Source organism: Corvus brachyrhynchos, unplaced genomic scaffold, assembly GCF_000691975.1.
Source record: "Corvus brachyrhynchos isolate BGI_N302 unplaced genomic scaffold, ASM69197v1 scaffold7, whole genome shotgun sequence".
Taxonomy (NCBI): Eukaryota; Metazoa; Chordata; class Aves; order Passeriformes; family Corvidae; genus Corvus; species Corvus brachyrhynchos.
The window spans coordinates 6280188-6297859 of record NW_008239054.1 but is presented as its reverse complement, the minus strand read 5'-3'; positions in this window follow the sequence as shown (position 1 = coordinate 6297859).

Below are 17672 nucleotides of genomic sequence, written 5' to 3'. Positions count from 1 at the left end.
GTGCATAAAAAAGAACATAAGTAATATTGCAGACAGAGATGTGCTAAAAAGATATGACATTTTTTATGGATTGATTGTCTCATGAGGTTTTCGAGGTCTGAAAGACAGGTAAAACATAATGAACTATGTGGATCTTCTAGCTGTTGTCTTGCCTCTATCCACATGCACAGAATGGGACAAATATCTCAGATATTTTAATCTAAGATTTACCTTTGACTCTAGAAAAAAGAAATATATATATTTTCCAGGGAAGTAAGATTTCACAGTAGAAACTAACTAATTGCCTAATTTTAAGTTGTCAAAAAAGTACCAAACTGTGAATAGCATCCCAGGCATGTTTTGCTGTGTGATTTGATTTCCACTAAAATTGTCAATCAGTAGCAGTGACAATAAAGATTTATATTTTATTTTGCATGAAGACTTTGCTAGAGAAGGTACCGTATTTCCTAGAACTATATTTGGATTAGCTCTTCTGTGATCATGATGAACTGCATGAAATTCATTAAATACTTTAGCATGTGAGGAAGTGTTACAGCAGTCAGGAGATGCTGCATGAAAATCAAGCAAAAGGCATCAGTTGAACACAGCTGTGAATGGAAGCAAATGTATTTAAGGCAACTCTTTTATTGCAATGTGTTCCTCCTTATTTTAATTAATTTTATTGTTTTTCCAAGTACCTTTTGCTACATGGAGTGATTGTTAAAAACTTGAAAATGTTGCAATCATCATTGTATATCCTAAGACTATGCTATTGAAAAGCCCCACAGCCAATTATATCTTTTGCAAAAAGTACATTTGATATTACATTGTTTGGTTATTTCTGCATTACAAACTCACCCACATTCCCAAATATGTTAAAAATTGAAACTGAGGTTGGCCACAAATTACCTAATTGAGTAATTAATTCATTGAGCTTTTAGGATATGTTCACAGTTTTTCTTCTGTCTTTGTTTTAACATTTTGAGTCACTAAAGCTCCATGTTGAAAAGGTCTAATACCTGTGGTTTACAGTCATCTGTTACTCATTCATTAGAGGGGCTTCTCTGAACCACTCCTTATCCTGCCCAAAAGTGAGGTTTGAGAAACAACCCACATATAAAACAATTGCAGTCAACAAAACAACCAACCCCATTGTTCTCTGCAGGGATTTGCTCCAAAAAGTACAACTGGAATTATTTAGAAAACTGAATTACTGCAAGATGGAGTCAGAAGCATACTGGCAATACTTTGAAAAATCATCTTGTTTGTTCTCTGCTTGCCTTTAAAAATATCTTTCCATTAAAAACATTAGTGAGAAAATATCAGTAAAAAATTGCATATAGCAACATTTCAGTGGAAGAATCAGAGTTTGTTACTTAACTTCTGTGGTCTACCGTAATCCTGCAAGGTTTTACATGGGATTTTGCATGAATGCAAGTCTTTCCATTTGGACACAGTGATGTGTAACTTCACAGCTGACGCATTTTTCCCATCTTGCTTTTATCAAAATTTTATAGACAATTTAGTGAAAATCAAACTGAGTGTGGATAACGACCAGCTCTTTAAGTCACAGGTCCTAAAGCAAGTTATGCAGCATTTCTCAGGTTACACCAACATAGTAAAAAGACAACATTCCTGATATTGTTAATGACATTTAAAAAAACTTTGTCCATGCTCTGCATGTCAGCAGGTCAGAACCTGGCTTCACACAAGATCACCATGAGCATGAAGACACAGTGTATGCTCTTGGCCATTTTTTGAAGGAGACAGCTATGTCTACAACTCAATTTCAGAGAGTCAGTATGAGATGTTGTTATCCACAAGAAATAAAAAAGGGCAAAACTTTCATTATCTTTCAAGGGACCAGAATTTTCCCCAGAATCTAGTTTCAGTTATGACACAGGTTTACACATAGTTGCCAGTAACAATTAGAGAGTCAAGACAGGTCAGTCTTTATCACATAGCAATATCTGAGAGGTTTTTTCCTTCCTAGTCTAATTCTAGTAAGCCAGAAAGATAACAGTTATCGTAAGATGAGGTTAGAAAAGTCATTTAGATTACAGTTTTCAAACTTGAGAGACCAAAATCAAGCACTAAATGCGTATTTAGCAACCAAATTAGCCACAGGGTGCTTTTAAGCCTATATCAGTGAGAGATACCAGTCAAAGCAAATGATTTAGCTGCTGAAAAGAGATGGGAATTGCTAGCTAGCCAAACAATGTATTGTATGGCTGTTTGGAAAATTAAATACTAGGGAATTAGTGCTTTTCTTTAAAGAGGTGATGATGAGAAAAAACCTCTCTAGACTGATGCTCATATCAGTTATCAACTCTCTTGATCTGAAAGGAAAGGATTGTCTGCAGTATATTTCAATAACATTACTTAAGCATGGCAGGTAAAGCAATTATAAAATTTTGGGAGTGAGCAAGTGAAAATACTCTGTTTCTGAGCACATGAAAAAAGCAACTTGCTATCATTGAATCTGTCTTTTTAAAAAGTTAGATTTCTTTTTATTCAGAAGTTATTTAATTAACACTTATGTCTATGGCACACATGAAGTAATTAATTTAATCTGTAATTTCATTGTGAATTTCACTATATGAAATTATTTTGTGTGACAACAGTCTGTGCTGGAATGACAGAAGTGTATCCCAGAAGGGGGTGCTTATTCTCTTATTTAGAGACCCTCATGTGCAGGAAACTACAACTCATAAGAAAATTAAAAGTGCACATGGATGTGCAACATGATGAGTGGAGCTGATAAATCTACAAGGATAATTCTCTTTACTTCCAAGTCTTTTTTTCTTCACTTTTGCTAGTAAAGCTTCATAACTAAAGAAAACAAATATTCACATGTTCCTTTCAGTATTGTTAATCTCATAAGAGAATTTTATGATTGCAACTACACATTAAATTAGAGACATCAAAATATATTCTGTTATTTTTTAGTGGTACAGTCTAGAGATTTTACCTTTGTGCTTAGCATCCTCTCACAGTAAATTAAGAAGATTGTAATTCCGACATTTCACTTCCTTCCCCCCAATGAAGTTCAAATAAAAAGTGATCATGCATTTAAAGTAATCTCCTCATTCAGAGTCTTCCAATATAAAAATTTGATCAAACACCATCAAATAAAAAGGTCAGTTTTCTAATACAAAAAATTTCAAACTCAGGGTGCCGTAACACCTGAGAACGGAAGACCTTAATATACTATAGCCAATGACAAATATCAGTGACAAAAATCAATAACGTACTAAAATACCTAGTTCCAAATCAAATAGGAATAGCATTTTAAGTCACAGATCTCTATATTGTAATATATCATATATATATATATACACACAATAAATAATACTGATAAAATCTAACTAGGTCTGACTTAAAAAATATGACCAGTCAAGACCCCCCAAAGATTTTTTTGAGTACAAGTGTACAATTAGCCATCTAGAGAATAAAAAAACCCAACCCTACAAAAGACATAGTGCACAGATACAGACAAGTGAGGCTGATAAAAAATAGTAAATTGATATGATTTCTGTTATTTGGAATCAATTAACTAAACAGCAAGAGCAACAACACAGAAAGTAATTTCCTGTTCCTTCAATGGTCATTACTTGGGACTGAAAGTACCAGAAAAGAGGAAGACTTTCTAAAGTCTGGGATTAGTTCAGAAAATAATGTACTCACATCATGCAGCAAATAATAACAGACCTCAGCACAACTAAACTGATATCCAGAGTAGAAAGATACAGTAAAGAATTATTAACATGGGACAAGCTGTACAAAGGAGAGTTTAGAAAAGAAAAAGAGGATGAGAGAACAATTTATATAAATGCATATGCTAGTAAACATATATATGTAAAACTAGATATACATTGAAAAATATACGTATATTTACATATCCATATAATTACACATAGACACATTAGTACGCAAGAATATAATTGGTAAACAAGAAATGGATTTTAGCTTAATGTGAAAGGTAGCTTTCATTTACAAAAAGTAAGACAAGCTGGAAAGGAGAAATGCCCACTAAGAGCTAGAGGATAAAATAGCATACATTTTTAACTCTTGGGTAGAAAGACATCATCAGAAAGATTTGTGAATTCCTTGGTTTATCATGGAGCAGAGGAAATGTGTAAGGCAAACACTGAATTTATAAGTTAGCAAATCATACCTTTTGATCTACAGAATGTGGCAACAAATAGTTTCAAAGGTGAAGTATCCCAAATCAGATCTCTTCTAACACTATAAACTGACAGCATAAACTCCACTTGCAGCAGAAAGGTTTTGAAGGTCATTGATTTCTGGTCTTCTAATGAGTTTCAGAGAGAAGTTGAGAGAACACTGCAGTGTCCATGGTAGTAGAGGGGAAGGAGGTCAGCTATGGGGACTGAAAAGAGTCATTAGATTAACCCAGAAGCTGAAGGGATACAGAAGGAATAGGTCAGAGAATTACACTGGTTTTAAATAAAATTAAAATTTGGTCCTGAAATGTATTGGGATTTATTTCAGGAATCCAAACTATCCCTTTTAGGGTTGTTGCATTCATTTTTGAGAAACTGCAAGGCCATATGTGGTATGGAAAATAGGAAAAAGAGACATGGCACATAACTTAAAAATAGGGGGGGAGAAACGTAGAGAGTTATGAACTATTCAACTTAAAAACCCCATCCTGGAATAACAGATGAAACTGTTTACCTGCAAGAAACCAAGGAGATGAGTAGCAGTCAACATGGGTTACTTAACTACAAATCAGGTCAAGCACATGTAATTTTATTCTATGACAAAGAGTCATAATATAGAAAGAGTAGAGGAAGAAAATATCATATATATCTTAACTTTAGACTTAGTAAAATCTTAGCTGTGATACTGTATCTCATGATATGTTTATAAGAAAACAGTCTCTTATTAAGTGTACTTTAGGATAGTGTAAAACCAATAGGAAAATCTTTGATAATTAGTATTTTTTACTGGGAAGCACTGACTATGATTCTGCATATAACTGTCAGGATTTGGCACTATTTTTTTGTTAATGACCTGAATAATGGAAAGGGAGTAGCAATTAAATCTATAGGTGATGCTGAGATGGAAAGCACCGCATTATACTGATGGATGGGATTTCATTTCAAAAGGATCTTGACAGATTGAAAGCATGGTCTGAAGAAAAACAAAATGCAGTTCAAGAGGCACAAGTAAAACAGTGCAGATAGACAGGCTTAATCAGCCAAACAAATTCAGGATCTAGAAAAACTGGTTGAGCAACAGGCCAATAGACAGGGATTTAAAGGTATTAGTGGATCACAAGTGGAACACAAGTCAATAATGTCATGCTGTTGAGAAAAAGATAAGCACTATCCTGGGAAGATTAAAAGGAGCACAGCGAACAAACATACGGTATAGCTTTCTGCTCTGCTCAGTATTTATAAGCGTTCAGGAGGAGTCCTGTGTGGGGCATTTTGACAGAAGTGTGGGAGACTCTGCAGGAGAAAAAAGAGAACAGCCAGAGATCTGAAAAGCAGATCCTGTGCAGACAGGCTGAGAATTCTGCTCTTTAATGTATGTCATGCACGGAAAAGAACAGGGAGAGTGTTTTACTCATGCTGGCCTTAAAAGACAGATGGAAGAGAAACAGAATTCTCTTTTCTCTATGGCCACAGTAAACAGGAATAAAAAGCGTTTATTTACCGAGCATTTTTAGTTAGATATAAAACCTCAGGACTTTTAGATGTTGAAATAAGTTGCCAAGACATGTGCAGGATCTTCATCACTGTTCTCCATGACAGCTGTTAGAGTCTTCATTAATTGCTTCAACAAAGGTCTGTTGGGAATGGTATGCTTAAGCTTATAGGGGGGAGGGAGGACAAAGGACTAGAAGGAACCCTTGAAAATCCAGTGTCCAAAGTTTTAGTGATTCCTTGCATGGTGTGACCTCTTCAAAAATGTAATGCAAAATATTTGGCATGAGAACAGAAGAAGGACAATGATGGAGTAGTGGGATAGGAAAGCTTGCTTCACTGGCTAATATGTCATCACACTGATAAATATGGTTTTTTAACTATCAAGTTAGAAAAAGAAAATTTTTTTTAGAAACCATCCTTACATTCACCATTGTTTGCACTGAATCTTTGTTACTGTTTCAGTTATATTTTTGCTGAAGGTAAAAACGATAATAATGATCTACTTACATGGCCTGTTCTCTGCATATCTGTCATATTAAAGTCCATGCTGTTTGTTTATCATGCAGTGATCTATAATTCTCTATTAATTTAATTATACTAAAAGATCTTAAAAGCCTTGGGCTAAGTAACATGTCAATTACAAATGAGTTTAACTTGGAATAAATATAAACTTAATACTTGTAATTTATTGCTTTAAATATAAACAAAGCCCTTACTATGACACAATCTATTATTAATTGCTCCAGTGCCCTAAGTCCAATTAAGCAAATCCATTTACATTTTCTTCAGAGGAAGTCAATGTTCGTTTCTCATAGGAAGTGCAGGGAGCCTTCCTTTCCACTTATTTTAAACCCCCTAATGTAACAAAGCACTTCTGTGTTTAATGAAGTGTATCATGTCAGGGGTGAGGGGAATGCTGGTGGCATGGTGGGTAGAGCCATGTGTGAGGGCTCATATTTACTTGAGCAAAGTAACTTTCAAGCAAATATCTGGTCATACACATTTTTTTCTTTAGGTATTAGTAATGATTGCATGTTTCCTAGTTGAAGATTCTGTATTGTCTTTCTCTAGCACTCTTTCAGTAACAAGGACAAGCTGTTTGGAGTTACACAATGTATATGTGTATATGTGTGTATGTGCATTATATATCTTCAACTGAAAGGTATCTTAAACTTTTTTATATTAGTTATACTTGCATGTATTAAAGTAGCTAAACTAATTTTTTTTTTAATGTGTGTGAAAACGTGTACATATAAAAATGTCAGCCGCTGTGCTGAGACCTGGTACTTCATGCCTGGGGTAAAATTTTATTGCCTAGTTATAAAAGAGAGGGTTTATAGTGGAAACCCTGACACAACATTAACTATGGTTATGCTATCAAAGGAGTGCAGCATTTAAGAATTTAGGAACTATTCCGTTTGCGTGTGTACAGGCAGTCGTGTCTGTCTGTGTCTAAAACTTCATATTGACTTACACATGCCATTAACATTTAAACACTTTGAGAAGGCAAATCACAAACTGGTTTTGACAGAAGTATTTTCATATGTGTATCTGTCCTTTTTGTTGTCTATAAACAATAAAAACATTTAAAAAACTAGAAAAAAATCACTACTAGAGTGTGTATAGCTTAAAAGTGGATCAGCAATGCTTTTTTCCCCTATTTTTTCAAGCTAGGGAACTGAGCAATGCATAGTGAGATGCAAGAAGACACACACAAATAAATTGCAGAGTTGGGTCCAGAGTATAAATCTTGAGTTCCAATCCTATACTTCAAATACCTGGCCTCTTTAGTGATAATAATGAAAAACTGAAATCCCTGTGGTTTTTGTCTGTTTAGTTGCCTCAAATGGAATGGGTCAGACAGTCATTCTTGAATCCATCACTCATAAAGTTATGAGAAACATAAGGGTTGAATCTAAAACCTGCACAGGGTTTGCAAAATTTCTGATAGGACTTGCAGGTAGTTCACTGACTTTTCTGAAAATGAAAGGTTGTGTAACAGGAGTAGAGACCATCACTGGGGTTGCCTGTAGCAAGAAAACAATAAAATATGGAAAAAGTATGTAGGGTAGGCACTATTTCAAAGGACCTCAGGGAAGCTAGGTGCTCTAACATTATTCAGTCTTGAAGTAAAACAGTGTTACTTCCTAGCAAATCACTTCTGTTTTTGCTTTTGTGTGAAAATGATACCAAGAAAAAGGCAAAAACAACTGCCACCACTTTTCCAAAAATCTTGGTTTGGATCTCATGATTTTGGAGGCTAAGAGTATAGCAGAAGCGCAAATATAAGACATTACTATTTTTTCAGTCTTAAAGTATATGGCATGCCAACATGCCAATCCACTACAGGCAACATGATTAAGTACTAAACAGACAAGGGTAGCTTTCTTTAAGATACTAAAATCAACATGAACGTTAAAGTGTTGATAGCACAGCACTTAATGGAAATGTTATAAATTGAGATTTTTCTTGCTGGGGACAGCCTCTTAGTGAATAAAGGGAAAGACATACACTAGTTCCAGTGATGTTACATAGTTATATCCATACCATTTAGGTACCTGTGCTTGAAATGTTGTCCTCACATTACTTCAAATATGGCTTTGGAGTCATAGACTCATTGAATAATTTAAGTTAAGAGGAACAACTTGAGGTCATATAGTTCAAGCCCTGCTTAGGTGTAATTTGATAAAGGTGTAGTGCAGGTGCAATTTGATAAAGGTTGCTCAGGGTCTTATCCCATCAAGTCTTGAAGACCCACAAGGACAGAGACTCCACAACTTCTCTGATCAGAATGCGTTATTATTTGAATTCCCCAACAATAAAGAATTTTCTGTATATCTAACCAGAATTTCCCAGGTTTTAACTTGTATCTGTGGCCCTGGACTCTCCTGATGCCCATCTGAGAACTTCCTGGCTCTTTTATCTGCATGCTCTAATCAATTCCATTGCAAACTGCAATAGAGTCCCCCTTTAACTTTCTTTTCTCCAGACTGAATAAAGCCAGTTCTCTCAGCCCCTCCTAAGATGTCACATGCTCCATCTGTAAAGCAATTTGGTTCCTCCACTAGATTGGCTCCAATAAGTCAGTATTTTTATTGTACTTTTCAGCTTTCTTACAGTGCCCATTAACTTTATTCCAGTTCTTATTAACTTTGCTTGATTGCCATGAGCTTTAAAACTTGCACACATCCCATCTGATCCCATGGACCTCTGTGCACACGTTGTGACTGAGTGATCAGATGTTGTCTAATAATGTCCGTTTGTACACCTATGCTTTTCAACTCCTTCAGAAATGTCCTAATGCTCCATTTTTAGTAGTTAAATAAACATAGATTGTATTTAGGCTTGTTTAATGTCTCCTTCACACAGCCAAAGCACTGTGAAGGCCTTTAGTGTAGAAGAGAATAAAACTCTCAGACTGTTATTGGAGGAGTGTTTCTTTCCGTGGCAGGCTGGCTAAGCCGTCCTTACTCCTCACCACGCCTTCCTGCCTCCAGACAAGACCCTCCATTGTGCTGGTACAACTGTTGGTGAGGCCCGTTTGGGAGAAGGATTATCAGAGCTTAAAACTAGCCGGGCTATTTGGTGAAATGGATTGTAGGGGTTAAATATAGCCTTTTTTTCCCCTGCAGGTTAAAATCCAGCTCCCTTATCTATCTGGTTCCCCACAGAACAGTCCCATTTCCCCCCCCCCACGCCTTCCTGCCTCCAGACAAGACCCTCCATTGTGCTGGTACAACTGTTGGTGAGGCCGTTTGGTGAAATGGATTATCAGAGCTTAAAACTAGCCGGGCTATTTGGTGAAATGGATTGTAGGGGTTAAATATAGCCTTTTTTTCCCCTGCAGGTTAAAATCCAGCTCCCTTATCTATCTGGTTCCCCACAGAACAGTCCCATTTCAGAAATAAAGACAGGAATAAACATTTAGTTACAGTATTGAAGAGGAAACAGCAAACCTGATGTTTAAATGCTTTATTGTGTTGCATCCTCAGAAATAGAAACAAGAACTGACTGATATAAGGCAGTAGGAAAAACCCAAACTAAAAAAAAGGAATTACATCATCCCATTTCTTACCTTTATTTTAGCATCCTACCATTCCAGCAAACCTAAAAATCTTAGCATAATGATGCCATTTCAAGTAGTAGGATCAATTGGTTTTGTTATAGTGATTGTATATATGCAATGTATATGCCCAATAAAACCTGATTCCACCTTCATTACAATTTATGAAACTCCTATGATAAATAGAAGAGTACAATTTTTATTACTCCATTCAAGCTATGATACCTTAATGAAATAGCAGGCACAAAGAAATGTGCAAACCATAGTCTCTTCTGGTAAATGTGAGGTGCTCTTGAGCTGAGCTGGTCTGCACAACTGAGATGGACTTTAAGAGGAGCAGAGGTAAGACACAGAGCAGATTGAGCAATAAAATATTCACAGAATATATGCCACAACCACAAATAATTGAATTAAGCAATAACAAGGCAGACACAGGGCATTTCCTGGGGATTAATGACTAGCTAGGAGAGTTGATGGTCCACGGCGGTCATCAATTCCCTGGGAAATGTCCTGTACCAAGGTCATCGTTGCTATTATAGCCCCCTTTTCTTTCCTCCAGCAAAAATAAGAATCCCACATTTTACTTGTTTTCACATAGTGTCATCACTCCTTTAGATGACTGTGGAACAGATGGGTGTGAATGGCAGATCTGCTGAAGGATTTCTGTGTAATTGATGTCCAGTGCCACAACCAATCTAAACCCCTTTATCACCATTGAAATTTTAATTGGGCTTATACAATATTTCAGTTTTTGACTTATTTAACCTGCTTGAATCCCCAAATAATAATTTTATTTTGTTGTGGCCTGCAACCCTGACAAATCTGTGTCTGCATTGTAGCTAGGTGAACTGGAGGAAGATAGACATATTTTATTCCTTTAGAAGTTTTCTGGCATAAAGGATCTGCTGAGAGAACTGGCAGAGAATTTACGCATTCAGCCTGCTCTTTGGCAATAATGTGTGGATTTATAGTATAAAGTACTTGCCTGTAACAGGTCAATAATGGAGATAATTAAATCTGTCTTTGCTATTCAATAACAATTATGAATTAAAATTTGTTATGGCATATTTTTCAATACAAGGCCTATCACGACTGAATTCCTCTAAGTCATAATTTTATCCAGACATTTTTAAGATATTGTTCTGTGGCAAGTATGTAAATCTTTAAAATCTATTTTTCAGAAAGTAAAATAAAAAATAAAGCACTAAACCCAAAGGTCCAGAAGATAAAGGAGCTTAGGATTATCTGCATGCTCTTGGGTCAAATTTATTTTACAGTTACACCAATATTCCTTAACTCACTTATCTTCAGGATTTGTGAATATTAATCTATCACTTTTTCTTCAACTTAAACTAACATTTCACATTCAATTAACCTAATCTTGAAATAGAACTGTGTAGAGTAAAAATTGTTTAAATTACTGTTTATGATCCTTTATACATGTTCCTTTTAAGCACACTCTCTGTTACTGTTGGCATTTTCATAGTTTGTGGTGTGCAGCAAGTAACTCTTTCTTCATTTCAGCGTAATGTAGTTAAACTGCTTATTTTCACATGCCTGAAATTTTTTGGCTCAGCATACCCATATTAATTTAACTGGCCAATTAGTTGTTATTAAAATATTTTAAAAGAACATACAACAACATATGCACAACAAATTATTTCTTTCCACAATTTTATTAACATTTTTGTAGGTAGTTTCCAGTTTCTCACCTCCTTTTCCCACCAAGAGAGACTTTCCAAGTTTAGGAATACAGACTGCATGTTAGATTCAGGGCTCCACTGAGTTTCCTTACATTCCTTTAAGCTGTGTTAAGAACATGGAAAAAATGGCTGAACTAATGATATCTTAGATCTCTTTCTTGTCTCGCTCTAACATTAGGAGTTGATGCCGCACTTACAACATGATAGAGTCAGATCATTCATGTCAACAGGCTGGTGCTCCAGGAATTTTCAGAAGGGGGTGAAAGACTATTATCAGATTTAATTGCTCAAGTAGGTGCAAGTTAGCAATCAACATATTATAAGGAATGCAATGTCATGTATTAAATTTCCTTTTTTTGTGGTCAGCTTTAACCATGTACCACATGTTTTTCACTGATATGATTCTGGAAAGATCAACATTGAGCTGGTCTTTAACACTGAGGGTTTAGCTGTCAGTTCAGCATTGGCAAGGGGAATGTCCAATATTTTTCTTATAAACCATTTGTCGCAAAAATAGCAGTTTTGTTTTGTGTTTGTAGCTCTTTTAGTTCTTAATCTGTGATATGGACTCTCAGAAAAAAATATCACCAGAAAATAATTTTAAAATGAAAAGTGCTAAATAATTTAGCCAGACCTTCACAATTTTCCCTGGCCATTTCAGCTCTGAAGTAATGCCAATAAAAGGAGTCCCTTAAATGCACAACCCTACCAGGTGTATCATTGTTTCCCATTATACTTGCACCTCCTCTTGGAACTGGTCAAAGCTTGGCGCAGTGGTAGTCAGAGAGAAAAGCAGTAATAGATGAAGGCTGCACATTCTTATATCTGTGTGTGCACATGTTTGTGTGTATTAGTACGTGAGAGTTATTTACCTTGCTAAGTCTTTGTCTAATGGTAATATCATATTTAAGGCATGAAATTCACTAAAATTTAGAACAATATATTTTTTAAAGATGGAAGAAAAGACCATCAGACACAAGCAACAAAATATCAGAATGATCCTCAACTATTTCTCCCCATAAGTTAAAAAAAATATATAAAGCAAAAAAACCAAAAAACCCCTGAAAACACAATTTTAACTAAGGATGCAGTCATAAAATGCTATCAAAAGTAAATCTATTTTGAGGGAAAAGGACCTACAGTACAGCAGCTGAGAATCTGGCCTAAAGTTTGCACATAAAATAAAAGTAACAGAAAAATACCATTGTTTACTTCAGAGGTTTAAACACTTCAGTTTATTTCCATAGATCAGGTACCGTCAACTTTTAACCACTGGAAATCAAGAATGTATAATGCTGTTGTGCTTATTAAGTATTTTATAATATTTCCTTTTTGTAAATACTATAACTATGGAGGCCCACATTTTATTTCTGGAAAGATTGCATATATCATTTTAGGATATCTTATTTTACCTTTGTGGAACAGTTGACTTACTGCCAACAAACTCAAGGCCAGGATCCTGCAAAAATTAAAATTTGCCAATGTAAGAACAGTTACAATAATTGCCACTATTACTGTACTTTACCTTTAAAAAGGATGGTGACCATAGACTGAAACAACAAGCCATGTTGCTTCAGCACTGGCCACTGAATGAGATTAAGTATTGATTCCAAAAGTATAGTCCTCTGCTCCCCTGCTGCTATGACAGATAGCTAAAGATCATATTTCTAGATGCCCTTTTATGTCTCCAGGCTCTTCCACTGCAGTCGAGAAAAGAAACTCAAAACTGCTCTATAGCATGAGCCAGAGACAGCAAAAGGTATACAATTGCTTTCCTACCAGAGTTGTTAATGTCCAGGGAATTTCTGTGATGAAAAATGGAGAGGAGGCAGTATACACAATTATATGCAAGATGTAAGAATGTTAGTCAGGTATTCCTTCATCAGGTATACCATGGACCAGAAAGTTGAGTGTGGAAGCATGGAATATTATGGATTAAGTGGGTGCTGTGTGCTACTGGAAATGGGATGTGATTGTTTGCATGATGGCCAAGCACTTTCCCTCCTAAAACAGCTTCTTACTAGTTTTGGCCCACACCAACAAGCACAGAGGAGAGCTGTTTGGGAATCTCTCCTGAGTTGTTGCTCCCTTCTTCTCCCTGGATTCCTGAGCGGGATCAGCATCAGTTCCTTCAACAGGAACACTTCTCCCCACCTAGAAACACTGATACATAAGGAGACAATGTGGGCTGTCTACTCCCACCATAGGCTTCACGGTCCACGCACATATTCGGGTCCTAGTGGCAGTAGATTTGACTTGACCGGCCAGATGAGTACAAAAAGGCTTAAAATACCATCCATACGCAAAGCACTTTAAGTGATGGAGTGCAAACACTGCAAACAAAGAATGGAGAGCTGTTTCTAAACAGGTGAATACACTTGTTTGTTAATCATTCAATTACTTCCGGCAATGCCGTAAGGTATTTTTATACTGTTCTTGTGTTAAAGAAAACTTTCAGTCTGATAAAACACCACACCTGTGCAAACATGAGGTATGATGCCATAAGCTTTACTTACAATTACAGTTGTTTTTCTTGAATTGCATGAAGTATAATCCACAATAAGACACTTCATTGTTTGCAATTACAGATGTATCTCTAAAAAGGCTGATTGCTTAATTACACCTCTTATTATGACTATTCTGGCAAATTTCTAAAAGGAATCTCTAACAAAGAACCAGATGACTGTTTCCTCTGTGTTTTTCAGTTAGGGTTTGACTGTTCAATCTTTAGATTTATTGAAGTCAAACAGTTCAGCTTCTATTTTCTATTTTGTGTAATTTTACTTCAGGCAAATTTCTCTTATGTAGTATTTAATCCAAATAAATAATATTATTCCAAACCGTCTTGCTTCCTATTGCACAAAGTTGTTAAACAATTGTCTTTGAAAACTCCAGTCGTTAACTGTGACATATTTCAACGTTAATATGTTATTGTTAGCAGTTGTAGCAAATTGCCTTTCTTACTCATACATCCTTGAGCTAAATCTTAAAGAGATTTTTTTTGTTGTTTTAAATAACCCTTCTGTTAATTTTACTCCTTACACACAGGTAGTTTCCAATTAGATGGCTGGAAATTTCAATTCACCAGCTTTAGGGATACCTAAATTTGATTTTTTTATCAGAATCCAGATGAAAATGTCATAGTATACATGTAAAGAAAATTTAGAAAACAAGAATTAATATCTCTACTTTTCTGTTATTTTTCAATCAGATAATTTTCCATGAATAAAAGTAGAAATTATTTTCTTTATTTCATAGGGATTTTTATTAGGTGGATTATTTTATTAGAACTAGTCCCAATCCCTGAATTTGATCAGACATCTGAGTCTTTTCAGAATTAAGGCTAGAGTAGAAATATATTTTATTAGTTCTGGAGAAAAGACTGCTTTGATGAGAGTATTCATGAGTGCTTCCACTGAATGAATGCCTAAAAAAGGACAAGTAGTCTACTCAAAACTTCTTAGTCAACTAATAATGTTCACTCTTTTCCTTCTAGACCTTTACTTTCAAGTATTTGTGAAATATTCAGATAATATTAATTAAAGTGCTTGTTGCTATTGACTTGGTCCTATTCAGAACCATAGGTATGCAGAAGTCATAGTGTAATGAATAAGTTGTCTTGAAGTAGACACTATGTATCTTAAATCTGTGTCTTGGCAAGGAGTCCCACTTTGGTTTTTCTAAAACTAGAGTCTTCAGATGGTTAAGTTTGTCTGGACAAGCTCCTGACCAACATGATCTGATCTTGAAGATAGCCCTGTTTGGGGCAGAAGAGTAGCTGGGGTCTCTCCCAACACAAATTACTCCATAATTACAAGATGAAATTTCATGAACATGAGAAAGACTGCAGGTATCAGAGCCCAAACAAGCTATGGCAGGAGGGAAAATGTGGCTTCCTGTTACTGAACAATAGCTTTACTACACACAAAGCTGTTTAGGAATGGCATAAAGTGGAAACCAACCAAAATGAAGAAGAAAACAATAACTTCTGTTACTGCAAATCCACTGATGGACTGGAAAATCCAGGGCACACACCTTCCTCCTAACCCATTGACCCTTGGTAATAAAAATATACATTTTAATGCATTTGCTTTTTATGTACTTGACATTAGAAGTATCAAAATGGTATAACCAAGCAAACAAAACTCAAGCCAAATTAACTGCTTATAAGTTGAACCTGTGTAACCATGAAAGAATAGCACATATCACTCAGCAAAAATGGATCCAAAAATATTTTAAAAATGCTTTGTAAAATACACATAACAAAGTAACACTAACATTATTCACAGACATTCCAGGCTGTTAGGAACATCGCCAATAGCAAGTGAGTATCATAATACAGTGATACATTTTCCTATGGCAAGGCAAATAATTTCCCTGGCAGCTGAAATAAAGTGTTGACTTTTCTTGAAAATTAATTAGCACAGAAACACAAGAGAAAAAATGAAAGCCTTCTTTTTCCTACAGGTTATTCTGTAAGGAAATAAATCACATGAAGGTATGCAGTGTGCTCTCCTGTACTTTATGATTAAGTGCTTATAATATAGACAGTCTCTAAGCCTCAGCTTTTGCTAGGAAGTTCACATCAAAGGTGAGTTAAGTCTTTATTATAAATACATGGTAAAATATATAAACCAGAACTGCTTTAAGGTGGGAGATCCTCTGGTTTCAGTAGAAAGACCTTTCTTTCTTTTTATCAACTCATTTTACAAGTGATGTCCCAAATTTATGCTAAGAACATTTTCCTGAAGCTTTTCCTCTCCTCTTGGCAGAAGGCCTTAAAATTTGTGTCAAATAAATTAGAACTAATGTTGATGGCTAAAAAGAGAAGCCTGTTAAAGGGCAGTAGTAATCAAGACAAGATAATAATTTATCTGTGATTTTGTGGGTATTAGTCTAATATCCTGTCTATTCACAGCATGTCAAAGATAAGAGCAGTCACCGGTTTACTGTTTTTCTGCTCTCTCCTTCCTCCTTCCCTCTATCCCTCAAGCCTCAGCAGATAAAAGATAAAAAACACATATTAGGCCAATTGCAATAATATTCCACTAAAAGGGATACACTGTTACTATTATAAATTAATGCTTTAAAGGAAACTAGTAATAGATAATTATCTGTCCCTCAGATAATTATGCACATGAGTAATTCTGGCTTTCTGAAGAGTTTATAGGATTTACTGGAAGTCCCTGGAGGTATCAACAGTCACATGTGAACCTGCTTACAGGACGTGACTGTAGCTCCAAATGGCAGCCACAATAGTGATTCTTAAAGGAAGTTTCAGGGTGGAAAATAATCAAGAGAGATATCTCATGGGGTTTTTTGTCAATTCTTTTGCTCATATATGTATCAATTTAAATGTTAGGGTTTAAATCTCACACTTGTGCAGGCTACTACAGGTACTACTGGAAAAAAGGTATCTCAAATGTGGTGTTGAACTTCACTCTGGAAGGTTACCAGTAGTTAGAGATTGAATCCTGTTGATTTTGTCGCCTTACTACCTTTGAAGGCTCTCCTTCCTGATGGGGAACCATTTCAAAAGGTTGAATAAATCACATAATTGTCAATTCTGTAGCTTTTATAGCCACTTTCCTGTCATGTAGTGTTACAAAGCAGCTTTGAGAGCTGACTCAAAGAGCTTCCCTTGCTTGCAGAAACTTCAGGCTTACACTAGTTAGTGAAGGGAAAGTGTTTTTCAGCCTTATATTTTTTTACAATCTGCTTTTTGGCAGGAGTATTCTTCCTTAACTATGTTAAGAATTGAGGCTCAGTTCACCTCATAATTAATTAAGGCAAAGTCATTTATTTAAAACTAAATTATTTTGCTATTGTGCACAGTGGGTAACCTTTCACATATGACATATTGTATAGATATTTTATTTTATTTACAAATGTCTGTTTAAAGAAATGATTAGTTCTGTAATGTGTTCGGTAAGGCTTCTTTATAGCAAAGCCCTCCTGGGAACTCTTATGCAAATAAAATCCATCTGGAGATTGAAAGTAATGCAGGTAAAATTATGAACAATATACTTAATTTTTAGGAGGATTTAAAGGGATATAAAAGCACACTTCATTAGAAAATCCAAACTACCAGCACATGTCCTAGTCACTGCTTTTCAGAAATTGCTGCTTCATACAGCATCATCCATTCTCCCCAAACTATTGAAATTTGCGCCAGGTGAAATATACACATGATTTATGTATTTACTAGTTCTCATAGTTTAGTGACTTTTTTGTATTGGGAAGAAA